The sequence below is a fragment of the Arachis ipaensis genome, chromosome B10 (genome assembly GCF_059453495.1).
Source record: "Arachis ipaensis isolate K30076 ecotype BB chromosome B10, ASM5945349v1, whole genome shotgun sequence".
In the NCBI taxonomy this organism is placed as follows: domain Eukaryota; kingdom Viridiplantae; phylum Streptophyta; class Magnoliopsida; order Fabales; family Fabaceae; genus Arachis; species Arachis ipaensis.
The window spans coordinates 39,251,358-39,273,355 of NC_142435.1; the positions used below are offsets into that span (position 1 = coordinate 39,251,358).

At 37.5% G+C, this 21,998-nt stretch overlaps 2 non-coding genes across 2 annotated transcripts; both read right to left on the reverse strand.

The window, feature by feature from the left end:
* Positions 1 to 8,749: 8,749 nt before the first annotated feature.
* On the reverse strand, positions 8,750 to 8,857 carry LOC148579762 (small nucleolar RNA R71). Its single transcript, XR_015895735.1, has one exon. It is a non-coding gene; the product is annotated as a small nucleolar RNA R71 (small nucleolar RNA).
* A 9,111-nt stretch (positions 8,858 to 17,968) lies between these two features.
* On the reverse strand, positions 17,969 to 18,076 carry LOC148579763 (small nucleolar RNA R71). The gene has a single exon (XR_015899718.1). It is a non-coding gene; the product is annotated as a small nucleolar RNA R71 (small nucleolar RNA).
* Between the last annotated feature and the right edge of the window lie 3,922 nt (positions 18,077 to 21,998).

Sequence of the window (21,998 nt, forward strand, 5' to 3'; positions counted from 1 at the left end):
AATTTGAAAAATGCAGAATGCAGTGTTAATATGAAGGTGATGCAAAACTCCAGGTTCAATATAACAAAATAAAATAAAATTCAAAAATAAATAAAACTAAGTAATGAAAAAGAACGATCATACCATGGTGGGTTGTCTCCCACCTAGCACTTTTAGTTAGAGTCCTTAAGTTGGACATTTGGTGAGCTCCCTGTTATGGTGGCTTATGCTTGTATTCATCCAGGAATCTCCACCAATGTTTGTATCTCCAGTAACCTCCGGGATCCCAAACTAGGCGCAGAAAGCCTTCAAGTAAGTTAAAGCAAGTGACCAGGCCCCAAGAGTGGTGATTGATAGAATGGATTCCGGGGTCCCAGACCTTGCCTTTGCACCCGTCTTTTGGTTGAGCAATATTGTTCCATCCGGGTGGCAAGCAGTCTGAATTCTCACGTAAGCGGCCAAACAACTTCCTAGACCCATTCAGTTGAGCTTTACACCAACCTTTGCATTTAAACTTAAAGCTTCCAACCATGATGAACCTTGTAGGATAATTCTTACCACCGGCCGTCTTCCTCTTACTCTTAATGTCACAAAGAGCTCTAAGTTGACCATCCGTCTCCAGTAGCCCATATTCAAGTGGGATTAGAAAGCTATGGGATATGAATTTTATCCACTTGAATGTTGTGAAGGATGATGGCAACGTAGGGGAAGGGGTTTCTAACAACTTTGGCAAGGTAATTTCAAGCTCCACTCCCTTGTGCTCTTCTTTGACATCTTCTAACTCTTGATCAACCTCTACAAAATCTTCAACTATGATCTGCCTTGGAGGTTGTACGCTCTTCTCAACATCAACATCAAACACCGTAGGAGGCTCTGTGACTGGACTTTCCAATGGAGGTACAGCATCTCTTAAGTCTGCAACCACTTCTTCCTTTTTAATAATTGCTGCTTTGTCCAGTTGTTTAAGTATAAAATCGTACTCATCCTCGATGTTTTTCTTTCTATGACAACTCCTTTCAACTATTCTTTCATCTTCAAGGGTCTCTCCTACCCTTACCCGTAGGGCCTCCTCTAGCTCTTTATGAAGTATGGATTCGCGAAGATGATTCCTTCTTTCCTGTTCCATATCAATAGCATAATTGGGATCATCTTGCTCTTGGATTGATGGATGTGGGTGCTCTTCCATGGATGGTGGTGATGGGATAGAGAGATTATTCTGTGGTTGACAAGGAAGTGCACTAGAGCTTGAGGGTTGATTGTTGAAGGTATTTGGTGGTCTGATTTGGGTGAAGAGAGCTTGTATAGTAGAGTTTAGATCGGCAAGTGCTTTCTCCATGGAGGTTGGGAGTGGATAGGAGGGTTCATTTAGTTCATAAGGTGGTTGGTATGGTGGATGTGGGTTAGGATCATATGATGGTGTTTGGTGGTGAGGGGCTTGTGAGTATGGTGGTCCAAAGTCATGTTGAGGAAAGGGTTCATAGGCATATGGTGGTGGTTGTTGATAGTCCATTGGAGGTGGTTGTTGCCATGAGGGTTGATCAAATCCTTGTGGCTCCTCCCATCTTTGATTGTTCCAACCTTGATGCCTGTTCTCATTGTAATTTCTTCTTCCTGCAACATTATTGTAACCAGACTCATAGCCAAAGGGGTGAGAGTTTATAGTAGAAAATAAAAATAAAAAAAATTAAAAACAAAAATAAAAAATAAATTTAAATTAAAAGGTTATTTAAATTTTGAATTTGAAAATTAAATTTTAAAATTTGAATTTTTAAATTTTTGAAATTTGAATTTTTTGAAATTTGATTTTTGAAATAAGATAAGATAAGATAAAAATTTTAAAAATAAAAACCAATAACCTCTTAACTTAAGAAAAAGCAAAAATAAAAATAAAAACAAATAAACAAGCAAAAATAAAATATTTACAATAACCAATAATAAGGCACACGTTTGCAATTCTCCGGCAACGGCACCATTTTGACGTTAGGATTTTTTCCAGTAAAGAATGTCATAAAAACAGTCGCGTTGTAGATATAGTCTCTAAACCGACAAAAATCCCTTCGTATAAATGTTTTGGTTGTCACAAGTAACAAACCCCTTTGAAATTGATAACCGAGTATTCAAACCTCGGGTCATCTTCTCAAGGAATTGCAGGGAGGTATGTTCTTATTATTGGTTATGGAGATTATAAATTTGGGGGTTTGAGAAATTTGGAGCTTGGGCAATGTGCACAGGTATATTTAAATGACAAGTAAAATAAATTAACAATAATAAAATCTCTTAGCAAGGTATGGAGAACTAGAGGTCCTATCCTAGTTATCCTTATCAATTGTGATGAGAATTGGATTCTTCCCCCACCTTATTAACCTCTAACTATGAAGGTAAGTTAAGTGGACAAATTAATTCCAATTTTCAATCAACAATGAGTTTGATAACTCAAGAGTTACCAAGGTCTCAACCAAAGCCAAAAGAGAAAAATCCAAATTATTTATATAATAAAAAGGAGCAATCATAAGTCTGAAATACCTCAAAAATATATTAAATAGAAAATCAATCTAAACATAGAGAGTCATAAACAAAAGTGAGAAAATAAATAAAAATAAAGAACCTGGGATTGAGAGTCACTCCTAAAACTAAGAGAAATCCTAAATCCTAATCCTAAGAGAGAGGAGAGAACCTCTCTCTCTAAAAACTACATCTACTCCTAAAATTGTGAATTTGAGAGCCTTCCATGAATGGATGCATTCTCCCACTTTATAGTCTCTAATCTGTTTTTTCTGGGCCGCAAACTGGGTCAAAAATAGTCCAGAATTCGCTGGTTTCGTATTTTGCCACGCTGGTTTTTCGTCACTGCAACGCAGTCACATGGATCACGCGGTCGCGTCGCCTAGCATCAAGGAAATTATATCATATTATATATCAAATCGAAGCCCTGGACGTTAGCTTTCCAACGCAACTGAAACTGCGTCGTTTGGACCTCTGTAGCTAATGTTATAGCCGTTTGAGTGCAGAGAGGTCAGGCTGGACAGCTTAGCAATTTCTCTAACTTCTTGCATTCCTTCCACTTTTGCATGCTTTCTTCCCATCCTCCAAGCCATTCCTGCCTTATAATATCTGAAAACATTTAACACACATATCAAGGCATCTAATGGTAATAAGAGAGGATTAATAATAAGCAAATACAAGATCAAAGAAGCATTTTTTCAATCAAAGCACATAATTAGGAAGGAAATATAAAACCATGCAAATAGTATGAACAAGTGGGTAAAGAGTTAATAAAAACCACTCAATTGAGCACAAGATAAACCATAAAATAGTGGTTTATCAGAAGACAAAAGCTTTCACCTCCAAGTCATGGGAGATGGAGAGATTCATGTAAAGGATCTATACCTCAGTGGTAGAACATTTGACTGCAAATCAAGAGATCCCTGAGATACCTCAAGGGATACATTTTCCCCCACACAATTATTGGGAGCAACTAAGGATAGGAGCACCAAAATCACTAGGGATCAAGCAACAGAGACAAGGAAGAGACATAGAAGAGCTCAAGGACATCATTGGTTCCTCAAGGAGAAAATGCCACCATCACTAAGGTGGACTCATTCCTTGTTCTTAAACTTTCTATTTTTCGTTTTCTTTTGTTAAATGTTTATCTATGTTTGTGTCTTTATTACATGATCATTAATGTCTAAGTGTCTATGCCTTAAAGTAGAGAATATGAATCCATCACCTCTCTTAAATGAAAAATGTTTTAATTCAAAAGAACAAAAAGTACATGAGTTTCGAATTTATCCTTGAACTTAGTTTAATTATATTGATGTGGTGTCAATGCTTCTTGTTTTCTGAATGAATGCTTGAACAATGCATATGTATTTTGAAGTTGTTGTTTAAGAATGTTAAATATGTTGGCTCTTGAAAGAATGATGACAAGGAGACATGTTATTTGATAATCTGAAAAATCATAAAAATGATTCTTGAAGCAAGAAAAAACAGTGAATACAAAAGCTTGCAGAAAAAAAAAAAAGAGAAAAAGCAAGCAGAAAAAGCCAAAAGCTCTTAAAACCAAGAGGCAAGAGCAAAAAGCCAATAACCCTTAAAACAAAAAGGCAAGGGTAATAAAAAGGATCCCAAGGCTTTGAGCATCAGTGGATAGGAGGGCCTAAAGGAATAAAATCCTGGCCTAAGCGGCTAAACCAAGCTGTCCCTAACCATGTGCTTGTGGCGTGAAGGTGTCAAGTGAAAACTTGAGACTGAGCGGTTAAAGTCAAGGTCCAAAGCAAAAGAAGAGTGTGCTTAAGAACCCTGGACACCTCTAATTGGGGACTTTAGCAAAGCTGAGTCACAATCTGAAAAGGTTCACCCAGTTATGTGTCTGTGGCATTTATGTATCCGGTGGTAATACTGGAAAACAAAGTGCTTAGGGCCACGGCCAAGACTCATAAAGTAGCTGTGTTCAAGAATCAACATACTAAACTAGGAGAATCAATAACACTATTTGAACTCTGAGTTCCTATAGATGCCAATCATTCTGAACCTCAATGGATAAAGTGAGATGCCAAAACTATTCAAGAGGCAAAAAGCTACAAGTCTCGCTCATCTGATTGGAGCTATGTTTCATTGATAGTTTGGAATTTATAGTATATTCTCTTCTTTTTATCCTATTTGATTTTCAGTTGCTCGGGGACAAGCAACAATTTATGTTTGGTATTGTGATGAGCGAATAATTTATACGCTTTTTGGCATTGTTTTTAGTATGTTTTTAGTAGGATCTAGTTACTTTTAGGGATGTTTTTATTAGTTTTTATGTTAAATTCACATTTCTGGACTTCACTATGAGTTTGTGTGTTTTTCTGTGTTTTCAAGTATTTTCTGGCTGAAATTGAGGGACTTGAGCAAAAATCAGATTCAGAGGTTGAAGAAGGACTGCTGATGCTGTTGGATTCTGACCTCCCTGCACTCAAAATGGATTTTCTGGAGCTACAGAACTCAAAATGGCGTGCTTCCAATTGCATTGGAAAGTACGAGGGCTTTCCAGCAATATATAATAGTCCATACTTTGGCCGAGTTTAGACGACGCAAAAGGGCGTTGAACGCCAGTTCTACGCTGCAGTCTGGAGTTAAACCCCAGAAACACGTCACGAACCAGAGTTGAACGCCAAAAACACGTTAGAACTTGGTGTTCAACTCCAAGAATGACCTCTCTATGTGTAAACTTCAAGCTCAGCCCAAGCACACACCAAGTGGACCCCGGAAGTGGATTTATGCATCAATTACTTACTTCTGTAAACCCTAGTAACTAGTTTAGTATAAATAGGACTTTTTACTATTGTATTAGACATCTTATGATTTTTAGTTCATCTTTGGATCATATTGATCACGTTTGGGGGCTTGCCATTCGGCCATGCCTGAACCTTCATCACTTATGTATTTTCAACGGTAGAGTTTCTGCACTCCATAGATTAAGGTGTGGAGCTCTGCTGTTCCTCATAATTTAATGCAAAGTACTACTGTTTTTCTATTCAATTCAACTTATTCCGCTTCTAAGATATCCATTCGCACTTCAACATGAATGTGATGATCGTGACAATCATCATCATTCCCTATGAACACGTGCCTGACAACCACTTCCTTTCTACCTTAGATTGAATGAGTATCTCTTGGATTCCTTAATCAGAATCTTCGTGGTATAAGTTAGAACCCATGAATGGCCATTCCTGAGATCCGGAAAGTCTAAACCTTGTCTGTGGTATTCCGAGTAGGATCTGGAAAGGGATGGCTGTGACGAACTTCAAACTCGCGAGTGCTGGGCGTAGTGACAGACGCAAAAGGAGGGTGAATCCTATTCCAGTATGATCGAGAACCTCAGATGATTAGCCGTGCTGTGACAGAGCATTTGGACCTTTTTCACAAGAGGATGGGATGTAGACATTGACAACGGTGATGCCCTTACATAAAGCTTGCCATGGAAAGGAGTAGGACTAATTGGATGAAGACAGCAAAAAAGCAGAAGTTCAGAGGAACGGAAGCATCTCTATACGCTTATCTGAAATTCTCACCAATGAATTACATAAGTGTTTCTATCTTTATTTTCTATTTATTTATTATTATTCGAAAACTCCATAAACATTTTATATCCGCCTGACTGAGATTTACAAGGTGACTATAGCTTGCTTCATACCAACAATCTCCGTGGGATCGACCCTTACTCACGTAAGGTTTTATTACTTGGACGACCCAGTGCACTTGCTGGTTAGTTGTGCGAAGTTGTGAAGTTATGTCTGGACCATGGTGTCGTGCACCAGTTTTTGGAGCCATTGCCAGGGAGAGAACGAACAACAATTTTACAAACTCAGAGTAACAATTTCGCATTATCAAGTTTTTGGCGCCGTTGCCGGGGATTGTTTGAGTTTGGAAAACTGACGGTTCATCTTGTTGCTCAGATTAGGTAATTTTCTTTTTGTTTTATTTTCAAAAATTTTTCAAAAATCTTCAAAAAAATTTCTCCTTTATTTTCGAAAAAAAAAATAAAAATTCTTTTCAAAAATTTTATTATATTCTTCAGAATTTTTAAGAATGAATTCTAGAGTTTCATGAAGCATGTTGAAGCCTGACTGGCTGTAAAGCCATGTCTAAATTCATTTGGACTGGGGCTTCCAACCCAACATTATCAAGAGCAAGCTAGTTGTTGCTAATCCACCTGCTGCTGTTCCTGATCCACCTGATTTACATGCTAAAGCTTGACTGGCTATTAAGCCATGTCCTACCCTCAGATTGGAGCTTTAGACTAAGAGTGCAAGATTCTTGGAATTCATATTAAAAATTTTGGAATCCTTATTTTTCTTTTTCAAATAATTTTTGAAAAATCCAAAAAAAATTAGAAAATCATAAAATCAAAAAGATTTCGTGATTTTGGTATGAGTCTTGTGTCAATTGCATGTTTTAAATTTTGCATAAAATTTTCGAAAAAAAATCATGCATTCATGGTGTTCTTCATGATTTTCAAGTTGTTCTTGGTAAATCTTCTTGTTTGATCTTGATGTTTTCTTGTTTTGTGCCTTTTCTTGTTTTTCATGTGCATTTTTGCATTCATAGTGTCTGAACATGAAAGATTTCTAAGTTTGGTGTCTTGCATATTTTCTTTGCATATAAAAATTTTCAAAAATATGTTCTTGATGTTCATCACGATCTTCAAAGTGTTCTTGGTGTTCATCTTGACATTCATAGCATTCTTGCATGGATTCATTGTTTTGATCCAAAATTTTCATGCATTGCATCATTTTCATGTTTTTCTCTCTCATCATTAAAAATTCAAAAATAAAAAAAAAAAATCTTCCCCTTTTCTCTCATAAATTTCGAAAATTTGGATTGACTTTTTCAAAAATTTTTAAAATCTAGTTGTTTTTATGAGTCAAATCAAATTTTCAATTTAAAAATCTTATCTTTTTCAAAATCGTTTTCAAAAACCAAATCTTTTTCATTTTTCCTAATTATTTTCGAAAATTTCAAAAATATTTTTCAAAAATATTTTTCTCAATTTTATCTCATAATTTTCGAAAATACCATCAACAATTAATGTTTTGATTCAAAAATTTCAAGTTTGTTACTTACTTGTTAAGAAAGATTCAAACTTTAAGTTCTAGAATCATATCTTGTGATTTCTTGTGAATCAAGTCATTAATTGTGATTTTAAAAATCAAATCTTTTTCAAAACTAATTTCAATCATATCTTTTCAATCATATTTTTTTAAAACATATCTTTTTCAACAATTTGATTTTAAAATATCTTTTCTAACTTCCTATCTTCTTATCTTTTCAAAATTGATTTTCAAATTTGTTTCAACTAACTAACTAACTTTTTGTTTATTTCTTATCTTTTTCAAAACTACCTAACTAACTCTCTTTCTCTAATTTTCGAAAACCTCTTCCCTCTTTTTCAAAAATTCTTTTTAATTAACTAATTGTTTCAAATTTTGATTTTAATTTTCGAAAATCACTAACCAATTTTTCAAAAATTATTTTCGAAAATCCTCTCACCTCTCATCTTCTTCTATTTAATTATTCATTTACTAACATCTCTTCCTCACTCACCAAAAATCTGAACCCCCTCTCTCTCTCTGAGTTCAGATTTTCTCTTCTTCTTTTCTTCTACTCTTCTTTTCTTCCACTCACCTAAGGGAACCTCTATACTTGGGCAAAAAAGATCCCTATTATTATTATTTTCCTGTTTCCTCTTTTTCATATGAGCAGGAGCAAGGACAAGAACATTCTTGTTGAAGCAGATCCAGAACCTGAAAGGACTCTGAAGAGAAAACTAAGAGAAGCTAAATTACAACAATCCAGCAAGCACCTTTCAGAAATTTTCGAACAGGAAGAGGAGATGGCAGCCGAAAATAATAATAACGCAAGGAGGATGCTTGGTGACTTTACTGCACCTAAGTCCAATTTACATGGAAGAAGCATCTCCATCCCTACCATTGGAGCAAACAATTTTGAGCTTAAGCCTCAACTAGTTTCTCTGATGCAAAAAAACTGCAAGTTTCATGGACTTCCATCTGAAGATCCTTTTCAGTTCTTAACTAAATTCTTGCAGATCTGTGATATTGTTAAGACTAATGGAGTAGATTCTGAAGTCTACAGGCTCATGCTTTTCCCGTTTGCTGTAAGAGACAGAGCTAGAATATGGTTGGACTCTCAACCTAAGGATAGCCTGAACTCTTGGGATAAGCTGGTCAAGGCTTTCTTAGCCAAGTTCTTTCCTCCTCAAAAACTGAGTAAGCTTAGAGTGGATGTTCAAACCTTCAGACAGAAAGAAGGTGAATCCCTCTATGAAGCTTGGGAGAGATACAAGCAACTGACCAAAAAGTGTCCTTCTGACATGCTTTCAGAATGGACCATCTTGGATATATTCTATGATGGTCTATCTGAATTAGCTAAGATGTCATTGGATACTTCTGCAGGTGGATCCATTCACCTAAAGAAAACGCCTATAGAAGCTCAAGAACACATTGACATGGTTGCTAATAACCAGTTCATGTACACTTCTAAGAGGAATCCTGTGAGTAATGGGACACCTCAGAAGAAGGGAGTTCTTGAAATTGATACTCTGAATGCCATATTGGCCCAGAATAAAATATTGACTCAGAAAGTCAATATGATTTCTCAGAGTCTGAATGGAATACAAGCTGTATCCAACAGTACTCAAGAGGTATCTTCTGAAGAAGAAGCTTATGATCTTGAAAACCCTGCAATAGCAGAGGTGAATTACATGGGTGAACCCTATGGAAACACCTATAATCCATCATGGAGAAATCATCCAAATCTCTCATGGAAGGATCAACAAAAGCCTCAACAAGGCTTTAATAATGGTGGAAGAAACAGGTTTAGCAATAGCAAGCCTTTTCCATCATCCACTCAGCAACAGACAGAGAACTCTGAACAAAATACCTCTAATTTAGCAAATTTAGTCTCTGATCTGTCCAAGGCCACTGTAAGTTTCATGAATGAAACAAGGTCCTCAATTAGAAATTTGGAGGCACAAGTGGGCCAGCTGAGTAAAAGGATCACTGAAATCCCCCCTAGTACTCTCCCAAGCAATACAGAAGAAAATCCAAAAGGAGAGTGCAAGGCCATTGAAATGACCATCATGGCCGAATCCAATGAAGAAGGGGAGGACGTGAATCCCAAGGAGGAAGACCTCCTGGGACGTCCTGTGATCAATAAGGAGTTTTTCTCTGAGGAACCAAAGGAATCTGAGGCTCATCTAGAGACCATAGAGATTCCATTAAACCTCATTATGCCATTCATGAGCTCTGATGAATATTCTTCTTCTGAAGAGAATGAGGATGTCAATAAAGAGCAAGTTGCCAAGTACCTTGGTGCAATCATGAAGCTGAATGCCAATCTATTTGGTAAAGAGACTTGGGGAGATGAACCTCCCATGTTCACCAATAAACTGAATGCATTGGATCAACTGAGATTGCCTCAGAAGAAACAGGATCCTGGAATGTTCCTAATACCTTGTACCATAGGCACCATAACCTTTGAGAAGGCTCTATGTGACCTTGGGTCAGGAATAAACCTCATGCCACTCTCTGTAATGGAGAAACTGAGAATCTTTGAGGTACAAGCTGCTAAAATCTCATTAGAGATGGCAGACAATTCCAGAAAATAGGCTTATGGACAAGTAGAGGATGTGTTAGTAAAGGTTGCAGGCCTTTACATCCCTGCTGATTTCATAATCCTAGATACTGGGAAGGATGAGGATGAATCCATCATCCTTGGAAGACCCTTCCTAGCCACAGCAAGAGCTGTGATTGATGTTAACAGAGGTGAACTAGTCCTTCAATTGAATGAGGACTCCCTTGAGTTTAAAACTTAAGGACATCCTTATGTAAACATGGAAAAGAGGCACAGTAAGCTTCTCTAAAAACAGAGTCAACTAGAGCCCCCACAGTCAAACTCTAAGTTTGGTGTTGGGAGGCCACAACCAAACTCTAAGTTTGGTGTTGAACTCCCATATCCAAACTCTAAGTTTGGTGTTGGGAAGTCTCAACAATGCTCTGAACATCTGTGAGGCTCCATGAGAGCCCACTGTCAAGCTATTGACATTAAAGAAGCGCTTGTTGGGAGGCAACCCAATTTTTATTTATCTAATTTTAATTTATTTTTATTGTTATTTCATGTTTTATTAGGTTCATGATCATGTGGAGTCACAAAATAAATATAAAAATTGAAAACGAAACAAAAACAGCAGAAGAAAAATCACACCTTGGAGGAGGATCTCACTGGCGTTTAAACGCCAGTAAGGAGCATCTGTCTGGCGTTCAACGCCAGAACAGAGCATGTTTCTGGCATTGAACGCCAGAAACAAGCAGCATCCTGGCGTTCAGACGCCAGAAATTCACACTGAGGAAGAGCTGGCGCTAAACGCCAGAAACAAGCATAGAACTGGCGTTCAACGCCAGAAATTTGCTGCATCTGGGCGTTGAACGCCCAGAACAAGCATCAGTTTGGCGTTTAAACGCCAGAATTACATGCAAAGAAATTTTACATGCCTAATTGGTGCAGGGATGCAATTCCTTGACACCTCAGGATCTGTGGACCCCACAGGATCAACTGAGCATCTGTGGACCCTACAGGATCCCCACCTACCACCACTCACTCTCTTCCCTCTTCTCAATGTTCATCATCTCTTCCCAATAAACACTCTTCCCCAAAACTCTTCACCAATCACCTCAATCTCTCTTCCCTATCACCACTCACATCCATCCACTCTTCCCCATAAACCTACCTCATAAACTCCACCTACCTTCAAAATTCAAAATTAATTTCCCACCCAAATCCACCCATATGGCCGAACCTTAACCCCCCTCCCTTCCCTATATAAAGCCCTCCATTCTTCCTTATTTTCACACAACACAACCCTATCTTCCCCTTCTTGGCCGAATACACATCTCCCTTCTCTCTTCCATATTTTCTTCCTCTTCTTCATCTATTATTTCTTCTCTTGCTCGAGGGCGAGCAATATTCTAAGTTTGGTGTGGTAAAAGCATAAGCTTTTTGTTTTTCCATTACCATTGATGGCAACCAAGACCAGAGAATCCTCTAGAAAAGGAAAAGGGAAGACAAAAGCTTCCACCTCTGAGTCATGGGAGATGGAAAGATTCATCTCCAAAGCTCATCAAGACCACTTCTATGATGTTGTGGCCAAGAAGAAGGTGATCCCCGAGGTCCCTTTCAAACTCAAGAGAAATGAGTATCCGGAGATCCGACATGAGAACCATAGAAGAGGTTGGAAAGTTCTAACAAACCCCATCCAACAAGTCGGAATTCTAATGGTTCAAGAGTTCTATGCTAATGCATGGATCACAAGGAACCATGATCAAAGTAAGAACCCGAACCCAAAGAATTATCTCACAATGGTTTGGGGGAATTACTTAGATTTTAGTCCGGAAAATGTAAGGTTGGCGTTCAACTTACCAATGATGGAAGAGAACGCACGCCCCTACACAAGGAGAGTCAACTTTGATCAAAGGTTGGACCAAGTCCTCATGGACATATGTGTGGAAGGAGCTCAATGGAAGATTGACTCAAAAGGCAAACCGGTTCAACTGAGAAGACTGGACCTTAAGCCTGCAGCTAGAGGATGGTTGGAGTTCATTCAACGCTCAATCATTCCCACTAGCAACCGGTCTGAAGTTACTATAGACCGAGCCATCATGATCCATAGCATCATGATTGGAGAAGAGGTGGAGGTTCATGAGATTATACCTCAAGAACTCTACAAGGTAGCTGACAAGTCCTCCACTATGGCAAGGTTAGTTTTTCCCCACCTCATTTGCCATCTATGCAACTCAGCTGGGATTGACATAGAAGGAGACATTCCCATTGAGGAAGAGAAGCCCATCACTAAGAAAAGGATGGAGCAAACAAGAGAGCCCATTCATGGAGCTCAAGAGACGCATGAAGCTCATCACCATGAGATCCCGGAGATGCCTCAAATGCATTTTCCTCTACAAAACTATTGGGAGCAAATCAACACCTCCCTAGGAGAATTAAGTTCCAACATGGGACAATTAAGGGTGGAACATCAAGAGCACTCCATCATCCTTCATGAAATTAGAGAAGATCAAAAAGCAATGAGGGAGGAGCAAGAAAGACAAGGAAGAGACATAGAAGAGCTCAAGGACATCATTAGTTCCTCAAGAAGGAAACGCCACCATCACTAAGGTGGATTCATTCCTTGTTCTTAAATTCTCTGTTTTTCATTTTCTCTATGTTAAGTGCTTATCTATGTTTGTGTCTTCATTACATGATCATTAGTAGTTAGTAACTATGTCTTAAAGTTATGAATGTCCTATGAATCCATCACCTCTCTTAAATAAAAAATATTTTTAATTCAAAAGAACAAGAAGTACATGAGTTTCAAATTTATCCTTGAACTTAGTTTAATTATATTAATGTGGTGACAATACTTTTTGTTTTCTGAATGAATGCTTGAACAGTGCATATGTCTTTTGAAGTTGTTGTTTAAGAATGTTAAATATGTTGGCTCTTGAAAGAATGATGACAAGGAGATATGTTATTTGATAATCTGAAAAATCATAAAAATGATTCTTGAAGCAAGAAAAAGCAGTGAATACAAAGCTTGCAGGAAAAAAAATAGCGAAAAAAAAAAGAAAGAAAAAGCAAGCAGAAAAAGCCAAAAGCTCTTAAAACCAAAAGGCAAGAGCAAAAAGCCAATAGCCCTTAAAACCAAAAGGCAAGGGTAATAAAAAGGATCCCAAGGCTTTGAGCATCAGTGGATAGGAGGGCCTAAAGGAATAAAATCCTAGCCGAAGTGGCTAAACCAAGCTGTCCCTAACCATGTGCTTGTGGCGTGAAGGTGTCAAGTGAAAACTTGAGACTGAGCGGTTAAAGTCAAGGTCCAAAGCAAAAAAAAGAGTGTGCTTAAGAACCCTGGACACCTCTAATTGGGGACTTTAGCAAAGCTGAGTCATAATCTGAAAAGGTTCACCCAGTTATGTGTCTGTGGCATTTATGTATCCGGTGGTAATACTGGAAAACAAAGTGCTTAGGGCCACGGCCAAGACTCATAAAGTAGCTGTGTTCAAGAATCAACATACTGAACTAGGAGAATTAGTAACACTATCTGAACTCTGAGTTCCTATAGATGCCAATCATTCTGAACCTCAATGGATAAAGTGAAATGCCAAAACTATTCAAGAGGCAAAAAGCTACAAGTCCCGCTCATCTAATTGGAGCTATGTTTCATTGATAGTTTGGAATTTATAGTATATTCTCTTCTTTTTATCCTATTTGATTTTCAGTTGCTTGGAGACAAGCAACAATTTAAGTTTTGTGTTGTGATGAGCGGATAATTTATACGCTTTTTGGCATTGTTTTGAGTATGTTTTTAGTAGGATCTAGTTACTTTTAGGGATGTTTTCATTAGTTTTTATGTTAAATTCACATTTCTGGACTTTACTATGATTTTGTGTGTTTTTCTGTGATTTCAGGTATTTTCTGGCTGAAATTGAGGGACTTGAGCAAAAATCAGGTTCAAAGGTTGAAGAAGGACTGCTGATGCTGTTGGATTCTGACCTCCCTACACTCAAAGTGGATTTTATGGAGCTACAGAACTCAAAATTGCGCGTTTCCAATTGCGTTGGAAAGTAGACATCCAGGGCTTTCCGGAAATATATAATAGTCCATACTTTGGCTGAGTTTAGAGGACGCAAAAGGGTGTTGAACGCCAGTTCTATGCTGCAGTCTGGAGTTAAACGCCAAAAACACGTCACGAACCAGAGTTGAACGCCAGAAACACGTTACAAACTGGCGTTCAACTCAAAAAGAAGCCTCTGTACGTGGAAAGCTAAAGCTCAGCCCAAGCACACATCAAGTGGGTCCCGGAATTGGATTTATGCATCAATTACTTACTTCTGTAAACCCTAGTAACTAGTTTAGTATAAATAGGACTTTTTACTATTGTATTTTCATCTTTTGGAAGTTCCTGGATTGTATTTTTGATCCTGTGATCATGTTTTGGGGGTTGGCCTCTCGGCCATGCCTGGACCTTTCACTTATGTATTTTCAACGGTAGAGTTTCTACACTCCATAGATTAAGGTGTGGAGCTCTGCTGTTCCTCAAATATTAATGCAAAGTACTACTGTTTTTCTATTCAATTCAACTTATTCCGCTTCTAAGATATTCATTCGCACTTCAACATGAATATGATGAACGTGACAATCATCATCATTCCCTATGAACGCGTGCCTGACAACCACTTCCGTTCTACCCTAGATTGAATGAGTATCTCTTGGATCTCTTAATCAGAATCTTCGTGGTGTAAGCTAGATTGATGGTGGCATTCATGAGAATCCGGAAAGTCTAAACCTTGTCTGTGGTATTCCGAGTAGGATTCCAGGATTGAATGACTGTGACGAACTTTAAACTCGCGAGTGCTGGGCGTAGTGACAGACGCAAAAGGAGGGTGAATCCTATTCCAGTATGATCGAGAACCTCAGATGATTAGCCGTGCTGTGATAGAGCATTTGGACCATTTTCACAAGAGGATAGGATGCAGCCATTGACCACGGTGATGCCTCCAGATGATTAGCCATGTAGTGACAGCGCATCGGACCATTTTCACAGAGAGGATGAAAAGTAGCCATTGACAATGGTGATGTCCTTACATAAAGCCAGCCATAGAAAGGAGTAAGACTGATTGGATGAAGACAGCGGGAAAGCAGAGATTCAGAGGAACGAACGCATCTCCATACACGTATCTGAAATTCTCACCAATGATATACATAAGTATTTCTATCTTTATTTTCTGTTTATTTATTATTAAATTTTCGAAAACTCTATAATCAGTTATTATCCGCCTGACTGAGATCTACAAGATGACCATAGCTTGCTTCATACCAACAATCTCCGTGGGATCGACCCTTACTCACGTAAGGTTTTATTACTTGGACGACCCAGTGCACTTGCTGGTTAGTTGTATCGAAGTTGTGAATGAAAAACGATTTATTAAGACGTGCGTACAGAGTTTTTGGCGCCGTTGCCTAAGATCACAATTTCGTGCACCAAGTTTTTGGCGCCATTGCCGGGGATTGTTCGAGTTTGGACAACTGACGGTTCATCGTGTTGCTCAGATTGGGTAATTTTCTTCTTATTTTGTTTTCAAAAAGTTTTCAAAAATCTTTCAAAAAAAATTTTTCCTTTATTTTCGAAAAAAAATTTTAAATCTTTTGAAAAATATATTTTTCTTCAGAATTTTTAAGAATGAATTCTAGAGTTTCATGAAGCATGTTGAAGCCTGGCTGGCTGTAGAGCCATGTCTAAATTCTTTTGGACTGAGGCCTCCACATGTTAGGGAATTGCTTGTACTGCTGAAGCTTGGCTGGCTATTAAGCCATGTCTAACCCTTGGATTGGAGCTTTAGGCTAACATTGAAAGATTCCTGGAATTCATATAAAAAATTTTGAAATTCTTATTTTTCTTTTTCAAACTAATTTTTGAAAAAATACCAAAAAAATTAGAAAATCATAAAAATAAAAAATATTTCATGTTTCTTGTTTGAGTCTTGAGTCAAATTGTAAGTTTGGTGTCAATTGCATGTTCATCTTGCATTTTTCGAAAAAAATCATGCATTCATGGTGTTCTTCATGATCTTCAAGTTGTTCTTGGTAAATCTTCTTGTTTGATCTTGATGTTTTCTTGTTTTGTGCCTTTTCTTGTTTTTCATGTGCATTCTTGTATTCATAGTGTCTGAACATGAAAGATTTCTAAGTTTGGTGTCTTGCATGTTTTCTTTGCATATAAAAATTTTCAAAAATATGTTCTTGATGTTCATCACGATCTTCAAAGTGTTCTTGGTGTTCATCTTGACATTCATAGCATTCTTGCATGCATTCATTATTTTGATCCAAAATTTTCATGCATTGCATCATTTTCATGTTTTTCTCTCTCATCATTAAAAATTCAAAAATAAAAAAAAATATGTTCCCCTTTTCTCTCATAAATTTCGAAAATTTGGATTGACTTTTTCAAAAAAAAAAAATTTTAAAATCTAGTTGTTTTTATGAGTCAAATCAAATTTTCAATTTAAAAATCTTATCTTTTTCAAAATCTTTTTCAAAAATCAAATCTTTTTCATTTTTCTTAATTATTTTCGAAAATTTCAAAAATGTTTTTCAAAAATGTTTTTCTCAATTTTATCTCATAATTTTCGAAAATACCATCAACAATTAATGTTTTGATTCAAAAATTTCAAGTTTGTTACTTACTTGTTAAGACAGATTCAAAATTTAAGTTCTAGAATCATATCTTGTGATTTCTTGTGAATCAAGTCATTAATTATGATTTTAAAAATCAAATCTTTTTCAAAACTAATTTCAATCATAACTTTTCAAAACTATCTTTTTATCTTATCTTTTTCAAAATCATATCTTTTCATAACATATCTTTTTCAAAAATTTGATTTTAAAATATCTTTTCTAACTTCTTATCTTCTTATCTTTTCAAAATTGATTTTCAAATTTGTTTCAACTAACTAACTAACTTTTTGTTTGTTTCTTATCTTTTTCAAAACTACCTAACTAACTCTCTTTCTCTAATTTTTTAAAATCTCTTCCCTCTTTGTCAAAAATTCTTTTTAATTAACTAATTGTTTCAAATTTTGATTTTAATTTTCGAAAATCACTAACCAATTTTTCAAAAATTATTTTCGAAAATCCTCTCACCTCTCATCTTCTTCTATTTAATTATTCATTTACTAACATCTCTTCCTCACTCATCAAAAATCCGAACCCCCTCTCTCTCTCTCTGAGTTCAGATTTTCTCTTCTTCTTTTCTTCTACTCTTCTTTTCTTCCACTCACCTAAGGGAACCTCTATACTTGGGAAAAAAAGATCCCTATTATTATTATTTTTCTGTTCCCTCTTTTTCATATGAGCAGGAGTAAGGACAAGAACATTCTTGTTGAAGCAGACCCTGAACCTGAAAGGACTCTGAAGAGGAAACTAAGAGAAGCTAAATTACAACAATCCAACAAGCACCTTTCAGAAATTTTCGAACAGGAAGAGGAGATGGCAGCCGAAAATAATAATAATTGCAAGGAGGATGCTTGGTGACTTTACTGCACCTAATTCCAATTTACATGGAAGAAGCATCTCCATCCCTACAATTGGAGCAAACAATTTTGAGCTTAAACCTCAACTAGTTTCTCTGATGCAACCAAATTGCAAGTTTCATGGACTTCCATCTGAAGATCCTTTTCTGTTCTTAACTGAATTCTTTTAGATCTGTGATACTGTTAAGACTAATGGAGTAGATCCTGAAGTCTACAGGCTCATGCTTTTCCCGTTTGCTGTAAGAGACAGAGCTAGAATATGGTTGGACTCTCAACCTAAGGATAGCCTGAACTCTTGGGATAAGCTGGTCAAGGCTTTCTTAGCCAAGTTTTTTCCTCCTCAAAAGCTGAGTAAGCTTAGAGTGGATGTTCAAATCTTCAGACAGAAAGAAGGTGAATCCCTCTATGAAGCCTGGGAGAGATACAAGGAATTGACCAAAAAGTGTCCTTCTGACATGCTTTCAGAATGGACCATCCTGGATATATTCTATGATGGTCTATCTGAATTAGCTAAGATGTCATTGGATACTTCTGCAGGTGGATCCATTCACCTAAAGAAAAAGCCTGCAGAAGCTCAAGAACTCATTGACATGGTTGCTAATAATCAGTTCATGTACACTTTTGAGAGGAACCCTGTGAGTAATGGGACGCCTCAGAAGAAAGGAGTTCTTGAAATTGATACTCTGGATGCCATATTGGCTCAGAATAAAATATTGACTCAGCAAGTCAATATGATTTCTCAGAGTCTGAATGGAATCCAAGCTGCATCCAACAGTACTCAACAGGCATCTTCTGAAGAAGAAGCTTATGATCCTGAGAATCCTGCAATAGCAGAGGTAAATTATATGGGTGAACCTTATGGAAACACCTACAACCCCTCATGGAGAAATCACCCAAATCTCTCATGGAAGGATCAACAAAAGCCTCAACAAGGCTTTAATAATGGTGGAAGAAATAGGTTTAACAATAGTAAACCTTTTCTATCACCCACTCAGCAACAGATAGAGAACTCTGAACAAAATACCTCTAATTTAGCAAACTTAGTTTCTGATCTATCTAAGGCAACTGTGAGTTTTATGAATGAAACAAGGTCCTTCATTAGAAATTTGGAAGCACAAGTGGGCTAGCTGAGTAAAAGGATCACTGAAATCCCTCCTAGTACTCTCCCAAGCAATACAGAAGAAAATCCAAAAGGAGAGTGCAAGGCCATTGAATTGACCATCATGGCCGAACCCACAAGAGAGGAGAAGGACGTGAATCCCAAGGAGGAAGACCTCCTGGGACGTCCAGTGATCCACAAGGAGTTTCCCTCTGAGGAACCAAAGGAATCTGAGGCTCATCTAGAGACCATAGAGATTCCATTAAACCTCCTTACGCCCTTCATGAGCTCTGATGAGTATTCTTCTTCTGAAGAGAATGAAGATGTTACAGAAGAGCAAGTTGCCAAGTTACTTGGTGCAATCATGAAGCTGAATGCCAATTTATTTGGTAGTGAGACTTTGTGGAGATGAACCTCCCCTATTCACCAATGAACTAAATGCATTGGATCAACTGAGATTGCCTCAGAAGAAACAGGATCCTGGAAAGTTCCTGATACCTTGTACCATAGGCACCCTGACCTTTGAGAAGGCTCTATGTGACCTTGGGTCAGGAATAAACCTCATGCCACTCTCTGTAATGGAGAAACTGGGAATCTTTGAGGTGCAAGCTACTAAAATCTCATTAGAGATGGCAGACAATTCCAGAAAACAGGCTTATGGACAAGTAGATGACATATTAGTAAAGGTTGAAGGCCTTTACATCCCTGCTGATTTCATAATCCTAGATACTGGAAAGGATGAGGATGAATCCATCATCCTTGGAAGACCCTTCCTAGCCACAGCAAGAGCTGTGATTGATGTTAACAGAGGTGAACTAGTCCTTCAATTGAATGAGGACTCCCTTGAGTTTAAAACTCAAGGACATCCTTCTGTAAACATGGAAAAGAGGCACAGTAAGCTTCTCTCAAAACAGAGTCAACCAGAGCCCCCACAGTCAAACTCTAAGTTTGGTGTTGGGAGGCCACAACCAAACTCTAATTTTGGTGTTGAACTCCCATATCCAAACTCTAAGTTTGGCGTTGGGGAGTCTCAACAATGCTCTGAACATCTGTGAGGCTCCATGAGAGCCCACTATCAAGCTATTGACATTAAAGAAGCACTTGTTGGGAGGCAACCCAATTTTTATTTAATTATATTTTTTATTAGTTATATGTCTTTATAGGTTCATGATCATGTGGAGTCACAAAAACAACTGAAAAAAACTGAAAACGGAATCAAAAACAGTAGAAGAAAAATCACACCATGGAGGAAGGGCTCACTGGCGTTTAAACGCCAGTAAGGAGCATCTGTCTGGCATTCAACGCCAGAACAGAGCATGGAGCTGGCGCTGAACGCCAGAAATAAGCATTAAGCTGGCGTTCAACGCCAGAAACATGCTGCATCTGGGCGCTGAACGCCCAGAACAAGCATCAGTTCGGCGTTTAAATGCCAGAATTGCATGCAAAGGCATTTTACATGCCTAATTGGTGCAGGGATGTAAACCCTTGACACCTCATGATCTGTGGACCTCACAGGATCATCTCAGGATCTGTAAACCCCACAGGATCCCCACCTTCCCTCCTCATAATCCTAGTTTTTTTTCCACATCTTCTTCTTCATCTATTCTTTCTTCTTTTGCTCGAGGGCGAGCAACATTCTAAGTTTGGTGTGGTAAAAGCATAGCTTTTTTTTAAAGGGAAAGCAAAAGCTCCCATCTAGGATCTATAGCTCAGTGGTAGAACATTTGACTGCAAATCAAGAGATCCCTGAGATACCTCAGGGGATACATTTTCCACACAATTATTGGGAGCAACTAAGGGTAGAACATCAAGAGCACTCCATCATCCTCTATGAAATTAGAAAAAAATCAAAAAGCAATGAGGGAGGAGCAACAAAGACAAGGAAGAGACATAGAAGAGCTCAAGGACATCATTGGTTTCTCAAGAAGAAAACGCCACCATCACGAAGGTGGACTCATTCCTTGTTCTTAAATTTTCTGTTTTTCGTTTTCTTATGTTAAATGTTTATCTATGTTTGTGTCTTTATTATATGATCATTAGTGTCTAAGTGTCTATGCCTTAAAGTAATGAATATGAATCCATCACCTTTCTTAAATAAAAATATTTTTAATTCAAAAGAACAAGAAGTACATGAGTTTCGAATTTATCCTTGAACTTAGTTTAATTATATTGATGTGGTGACAATACTTTTTGTTTTCTGAATGAATGCTTGAACAGTGCATATGTCTTTTGAAGTTGTTGTTTAAGAATGTTAAATATGTTGGCTCTTGAAAGAATGATGACAAGGAGACATGTTATTTGATAATCTGAAAAATCATAAAAATGATTCTTGAAGCAAGAAAAAGCAGCAAAGAACAAAGCTTGCAGAAAAAAAAATGGCGAAAAAAAAATTGAAAAAAAAAAAGAGAAAAAGCAAGCAGAAAAAGCCAAAAGCTCTTAAAACCAAGAGGCAAGAGCAAAAAGCCAATAACCCTTAAAACCAAAAGGCAAGGGCAAATAAAAAGGATCCCAAGGCTTTGAGCATCAGTGGATAGGAGGGCCTAAAGGAATAAAATCCTGGCCTAAGCGGCTAAACCAAGCTGTCCCTAACCATGTGCTTGTGGCGTGAAGGTGTCAAGTGAAAACTTGAGACTGAGCGGTTAAAGTCAAGGTCCAAAGCAAAAGAAGAGTGTGCTTAAGAACCCTGGACACCTCTAATTGGGGACTTTAGCAAAGCTGAGTCACAATCTGAAAAGGTTCACCCAGTTATGTGTCTGTGGCATTTATGTATCCGGTGGTAATACTGGAAAACAAAGTGCTTAGGGCCACGGCCAAGACTCATAAAGTAGCTGTGTTCAAGAATCAACATACTGAACTAGGAGAATCAATAACACTATCTGAACTCTGAGTTCCTATAGATGCCAATCATTCTGAACTTCAATGGATAAAGTGAGATGCCAAAACTATTCAAGAGGCAAAAAGCTACAAGTCCCGCTCATCTGATTAGAGCTATGTTTCATTGATAGTTTGGAATTTATAGTATATTCTCTTTTTTTTATCCTATTTGATTTTCAGTTGCTTGGGGACAAGCAACAATTTAAGTTTGGTGTTGTGATGAGCGGATAATTTATACGCTTTTTGGCATTGTTTTTAGTATGTTTTTAGTAGAATCTAGTTACTTTTATGGATGTTTTCATTAGTTTTTATGTTAAATTCACATTTCTGGACTTTACTATGAGTTTGTGTGTTTTTCTGTGATTTCAGGTATTTTCTGGCTGAAATTGAGGGACTTGAGCAAAAATCAG